Source organism: Tamandua tetradactyla, chromosome X, assembly GCF_023851605.1.
Source record: "Tamandua tetradactyla isolate mTamTet1 chromosome X, mTamTet1.pri, whole genome shotgun sequence".
Lineage (NCBI taxonomy): Eukaryota > Metazoa > Chordata > Mammalia > Pilosa > Myrmecophagidae > Tamandua > Tamandua tetradactyla.
This window is the reverse complement of record NC_135353.1, coordinates 2,393,403-2,399,003: the sequence shown is the minus strand read 5'-3', so window position 1 is coordinate 2,399,003 and position 5,601 is coordinate 2,393,403. Positions and strand designations below refer to the sequence as shown.

General features: G+C 49.5%; 1 pseudogene; it reads right to left on the bottom strand.

The window, feature by feature from the left end:
- Positions 1–3,995: 3,995 nt before the first annotated feature.
- LOC143672176 (adenosine receptor A2b pseudogene) lies at positions 3,996–4,957 on the bottom strand (annotated as a pseudogene).
- Positions 4,958–5,601: the final 644 nt, after the last annotated feature.

Genomic DNA, 5,601 nt, shown 5'->3' with positions numbered 1-5,601 from the left:
ACCCCCACCCCCCACCTGGAAGCCCTGCCCAGCAGCTAAGAAGCCACCCTCCCTCCCTCACTGCCCCCTCCTAGTCTCCGATGTCCCTCCTCCTTCCCCCCCTGACCCCCTCCCCCCCAGCCTGGTCTCACCTTCTGGATTTGCCACACATTGGTCACTAATACTACTCACGAGGGTCATTTTAACCATACCTGTTCCCAGGCCCCGCCCTCCTCCCCACCACGTGGTGACGTAGGAATTGGCACCCCACTTCTCAGGGGCACACTACAGACAGAGGGGTGCCGCCGAGGGTCTGCGGCTCCTTTGCTTTGCCAGGGTGTAGTGGTTTTGACATTTGCAAAAGCAAGTCAGACCCTCATTTCAGGTGAAATCCCCATGTAATGGACCAAAATGGAGCTTCTCAGGCTGGGATTTGCCCCCCACCTCCCCCAGGACTCATCCTGGAATTGAATCCCAGCTCAGGCCCTTGGTAGTTTTGGGTCCTGAAGAAGTTGCTGTAGCTCTCCCAGCCTCAGAGGCTGCTCAGCGACCTGGACTAGGGCAGGACACCCCTGTCCACCAAGTACCCAGAGAGAGGGGCATCCCCATACCTCCCTCCCGAGCCCCGTTCCACAGCGGGCCATGACCCAGCCCTGTGGCCCCACACCTTTTTCAAGGGAGGCTTGGGGGCTTCCTGGGTGCTGCTGGGAGAAGGTTAAGTGAGACGAGCCTCCTGCCCACCATACTTGCTAGGCTTGCCCAGGCATGTGTTGTGTGCCCTCCTGCACAGAACGGCCACCTGGGTCGGGAAGGCCTGGAACCAAGAAGCCCTCTTGGGATTACCATGGAGAAACCCCTTGGGGCTCAATTTAGCCAGCTGGAGAACCCCTCCCCTGCTGTGAACCTGCAATCTCTCTGAAGTCACAGCCAGTGTGCTTGAGACAAAGAGAGTGTTTGATCTACAAAAATCCTATGTATTTGTGAGTTGCTTTCCAGGGTCCTGCAGCCCCTGGGTCCTGCAGCCCCAAGTTCCTTCCTGGACACTTTGTGGATTGGCTCCCTCCTCTGCCATGGGCATGGGCACAGGGCTGATGGAACACCCCTCTGATGAGACAGCTACACCCCCTCTTCTTCCTATGAATCTCTCTGCCTGTGCCAGTGGGCCCTGCCATACCTGGGCTGCCAGGAGGGTTTAAGTAATGTAAAGATGCTTTTATTATATTAAAACAAACACTGATTGTCATGGTCAGGTTCATGTATCAGCTTGGCCAGGTGGTGGTGCCCATTTTCTGGTTGGGCAAGCTCTGGCCTGTCTGTTGCTATGAAGACATTTCATGGAGTTAAATCACGATCATGGTGGCTGCATCTACCGCTGATTGCGTCTGTAATCAGCTAAGGAGAGCATCTTCTGCAATGAGTCATGCTTAATCTAATCACCAGAAGCCTTTTAAGGAGGATTCTGGAGAGACAGGCACTCTTCCTGCTTCAGCTGGTGAGCCTCTCCTGTGGAATTCATCCAGACCCTTCGTTAGAGTCACCAGCTTCACAGCCTGCCCTACGGATTTTGGACTCTTCCATTCCCATAGTTGCCCAGCCAGCCTCTCCTGAGAGTTTGTTGAGGACCTTCACTGGGCTTGCCAGCTTACAGCCTGCCCTATAGACCTTGGGACCCGTACATTCCCATGGTTACATGAGACACTTTTATAAATTTTATATCTACAGATATCTCCTGCTCATTTTGTTTCTCTAGAGAAACTTAGTTAATGCATCAATATATTACATATTAGGATGTAAACTGCATGTGGATTTTTAAGCTGTAGCAGAAGATTGCGAAGGGTAAGTTTGAGCTGTGCCTCCAGACATCCCTTGGGTCTGCATCTCATTCTCTTCCCTTATTAGAGACACTCAGTGGACAATTTTCAGAAGCACCAGCATGTTGGGAAGAAAAGGTGTATCAGGTGGACTTGAATTCCCATCCTTCCTCCCTCCATGGCTGGACCTCGCCTTTGATGATGTGGCTGGGGCCTGATATAAGTGAGGTTAATACTTTGGGCTGATGAGACCTGCCTTAGAGAACTGTCAGGAGGACTGGAAACTAAGGGCAGTGAACTGGCACTCTCCTCATCTGGCCATGGATACGGGCCAGAGATACCTCCATTCTGGAAGCCCTGCTGTGAGCTCCTGGTCCTCGCTGCTTCTTTCCTTGTGTGGTGGGCCATTCCTGAGCCCCACGGGTCAGGGACTGGATTCTGTAGACTTCCCTGCCCACAGAAGTGTTAACTGTGGGATTTAGTCCCTGAGCTGTCTGTTCCTTAGGTTTTACCCCACTATGATAGGACAGATTTCCTTGAGTGCCAAGAGCTAACAAAGAACAAAAAACCAATGCAAAAACACCTTTCACAGTCTTTGCAAATTGGCTCTGCGTTGGCTGGTTCTCCCCCTCAGAGTTTAGCCCCCTTGTGAAGAAGACCAGCCCGAGGGGAATGCAGGGTACAGGATCCTCATCTTTTCTTGAGCCTGTATCTTGTCCTGAGGTTGTGCTTGCTTGTGTCCTTAGGAATCCCCTCATTTGTGGAATTTGAATGACCCCTCTACTTCCTATGAAATAGACTTTCTTCCCCTCCTGGGTATGCCATTGTTTGTCTTAAGGAGGTTATCCTTGCCCCAGGCCACTTTGAGGAACTTGTTCTAATACTGCTTGAGCTGTCCATAAGTTGCTTCTACCTGTGTCCTGGTTCAGTCCTTCAGGCCGCCACCTGATAGATTGGCACTGACATACAGGCACCCCAGCACGCCAGAACATGGCCAAGGACCCACAGTGAATCAGAGACTAGACCCTAAGGAAGGGCTGGGGGAGAGGCCTGCAAGGACAGTCTGAGCCTCTCCTACCATTTTTAATCCTGTGTTGTCTTGATTTCAGCATTCACCCAGTTACTGCAACCCTTTAACTGTTTTGCAAAATTTGAGGAAAATGGCACTGCCAGATTGTGCTAGTTGTTCAAAGACTCTGCTGGGGAAAGGCACCCTAGAGAGCATTATACACTATCTTGGCCAACTGGAAGCTAAGCAGTAGTTTTGACAAGATGAAGGGTGTTGGTGACTTTTGTTTGTTTTTGGAAAGTTTTCTTTTTATTTCACCTGGTATATACACACAGTTCTATAATTTTACTTAGTAAAATTTTCACACTTTGGGTTCTAAACAACTACCAAACTTGAACTTAGGAGAGAACAAAAACAACAACAACAAAACTACCTAGCTCTAGAAGGGGGAAACTTCTGGCCATGGATATGGGCCGGAGATATCTCTATTCTGGAAGCCCTGCTGTGAGCTCCTGGTCCTCGCTGCTTCTTTCCTTGTGTGGTGGGCCATTCCTGAGCCCCATGGGTCAGGGACTGGATTCTGTAGAATCCAGTAGAATGTAGCAGAGGAAGTATCCCATTTCTCCAATTTCTTCATCTAGCATACGTTTTCTGTGTGTGGAAAATAAGGAGCTCAAAATTGTTATCTGATAATACTCCACTTAAGAATGTACGAGAATATCATTTCTGTAAATTAACAGCAGTTTCTTGATTGAAGAATTATACTTTTAATTTTCCTGGTAGCCTTCCTAGGAACAAGTATATATGTTTAATATATCCAACTCATTTTTCCATTGCCTCTAAGTTAAAGACATTTTCATTATCATAGTTCACAGTGTTTCACAGTAAAATGGCTTCAGTCATTTCCTACATAAGGGGCAGATTGTTAACAAACAAACAAAACCCTGCCTTTTAGAATCTATTGAAACCGTCAGCATCATCTACATAGTAAGAGCAGCCAAGTAGAACTATAAATGCCACAAAAATAAATCTGTCAACCCTTAGAGCTTGTGAATTGCATATTTATATTAGCTAAATAGGGAAGCTCTCAGAGAAGGCGGCCCATATGCCTGTAACAGTGGGAATCACTCACTCATGTCGTGTCCCTTTGTCTTTTGTGAGTTTATACCTTTTCCTCCAAAAGGCCAGAGCCTAGGTCATAGGTCAAGAGCAGGCTGCATGCCTCCCTGCCCATTCCCACTCTCAGAGGACATGCCTGGAGATGATTTTGTGAAAAGTATAGTGGTTTCCGGTAGGCAGAAATGATGGGATTGACCACAGAGTTGGCATGAGACAGAAGAATGGCCACGTTCATTGCCCACTTGGGCTTTTCCTTCGCTTGAGCTGGCTGAAAAAAGAGTGACACAGTTTATGGCATGTACTGGTAACCAGCACGGAGCAAAGATCCCCACGATCATGGCCAAGGATTTGGCTGTGTGGCTTTCCCCTTGTAGGGTGGTCCCCAAGTGGTCCATTGGCTCTGAGCGCTGCAGCTGCTTGCAGGCCACCATGACAATCTTGATGTAGATCACCAGCATTATGAACAATGGGGATAGGACACCCCAAAGAAGTTGAAATATACCATGTAGCTCATGGGGACCACATTCTTAAAGAGACAATTCACGAGGCAGCAGCCTCCATTGGTGGTTCCCTCTGTGCAGTTGGTGGCCTTGTCTCTGCTGTTCCACCCCAAGAACGGAGTCAATCCAGTGCCAAAGGCAAGGACCCAGAGGATGCCAATGACACTTCTTGTCCAGGTTCCAGTGACCAAACGCTTGTACCTGAGTGGGACATGGATGGCCAGGTACCTGTCAATGGCCACGGCCAGGAGCCAGAAGATGGAGCTCCATGTGAGCACGAGCACGAAGCAGGCGAGAGAGAGGCGGCTGTGGACGTCAGTGCAGAAGCCCAGGCTCATGGTGATGGCAAAGGGGATGGCCAACAGCCCCTTCGCCATGTCGACTGCCACCAGGGACACTAGGATACAGTTGGTGGGCATCTGCAGCGTGCTCAATGTGCCCACCTCAGCGCACACCAGCACATTGCCACCACAGACAACCACTGACAGTGCGATGATGGCCAGCTCCAACGCCACCCACAGCGCGCCCTGCGCCTCCATTGGTGACTTTTATAAGAACTTTTTGAGTGGTGTGATGGGGATGGAAACCCAGATAGGAGGAGGTGGGGAGATGATGGGAATGAAGACATGGAGACAGCATGTTTAGATAAGTCTTTCGAGAACTTTGGTCCAGAGAAGAGAGAAACTGATGGTACACAATGAAAGGGATCACTGTAGGAGCAAAGCCCTTATAAAGGTGATGGGGCTGGGACCCAGAAGGCATGTGGAGGGGCTGGCCTTATGGAGACCCAGGGATGTGTTATCTGTGGTAGCAGGAGGGAGGGCAAGATGAGTGAGTGCAGATGCAAGTCCTTGACAGGTTTGGTGATCAGTTCTGGTCTGATTTTACTGTCTTTGAGATGGTTGAAGGAAGAGGCATCAGCTGGGAGTGGAGATGGGAGGGAGGTTTGAGGAGAGAGGAGAAAATGTGAAATTGTTTGGGAAAGGGGAAAAACAGACATAGTTGAGGAGTGTAGTAGGACACCAAACGGTGTTGAGCCCTCCTCTGAGATTTTTGAGGCTTAAGACTGAGATTCTGAAGGCAGACCAGTCACCAGAGGGGATCCCCCTCCCTTGGGTCTTGGTCCAGAATTGAACAAAATCAACTTTCTCTGCATTCTTGTGAATCTTCAGCCTCTATTGGG